At 38.4% G+C, this 831-nt stretch overlaps 1 protein-coding gene across 1 annotated transcript in view; it reads right to left on the bottom strand.

Moving 5' to 3' along the window:
- The window catches only part of LOC107039897 (splicing factor YJU2), a 74,319-nt gene that overhangs the window by 15,094 nt on the left and 58,394 nt on the right, over positions 1-831 (bottom strand). The gene's annotated exons all lie outside the window — the stretch shown is intronic.

Raw genomic sequence — 831 nt, 5'->3', positions numbered from 1 at the left:
TCAACACTCATTTCGCAAATGACAACAGATGGCAATGTGCATACTCTAATATATAATCCCCGCCTCGCGAAGTTCTTCAATAATTGATATAATTTCGTTATCATGACTCGGATTTCCAGCTCTTTGTGATAGCACTAGTAATCGAAGACGGTCCACAAGTTCATTTGGATCATCCCAATAAATGTAGTCCACTCTGCTGAGTTGCTGAGCTCTCATGAAAGTAGGTAAAAGCCCCATGCCAGAGTACTTTGATCCAGCAAAATGTGAAATATATTTATCATATTTCTCACCATTCAGCTCTCGGATGCCTCCGCGAGATTTATAATTTTTTTGATGCCCATTAGTTGCAAGTATGATATTCTTATATGCATCAATATCACTCTCACTAATTAGAGTGTTATCAGGATTTTTCATGAAAAGAAGCTCCAATATCCCTCAGTACAAGCGTATTTCATGGTTTTTACTTTAATAAATTCATCCTCAAAAAATATGGGAGTCTCNATAATGCAACCCGCTTTGACTATGAATTCCCGTGTTCAGGAAATCCACAGCCTGACAGAGTGTCACCGCGAGGACTTGTAACACAATAACCTTCATAATCATGTTGTCTAGCTCAACAAACACACTGAACTGATGATTTTAAAGATGAGTGGAGGCTGATATATTTCTCGCTACCACCCACCTCCATTTTTTTTAATTGTTCAATATTTATCCAACTGTTATGACTGCTATCGAATCCCCGCCATNATGGGCTGCCAATGGCTGGAAGTATAGTAGCATCATGTGAATTTCCTAAGGATGGAATGATAGTCTCATTCAAAGTGTAATCAA

Source organism: Diachasma alloeum, unplaced genomic scaffold, assembly GCF_001412515.2.
Source record: "Diachasma alloeum isolate Michigan unplaced genomic scaffold, Dall2.0 Dall_scaffold_00310, whole genome shotgun sequence".
NCBI lineage: Eukaryota > Metazoa > Arthropoda > Insecta > Hymenoptera > Braconidae > Diachasma > Diachasma alloeum.
The sequence above is the reverse complement of the archived record's forward strand: the minus strand, read 5'-3'. Positions and strand labels throughout refer to the sequence as shown.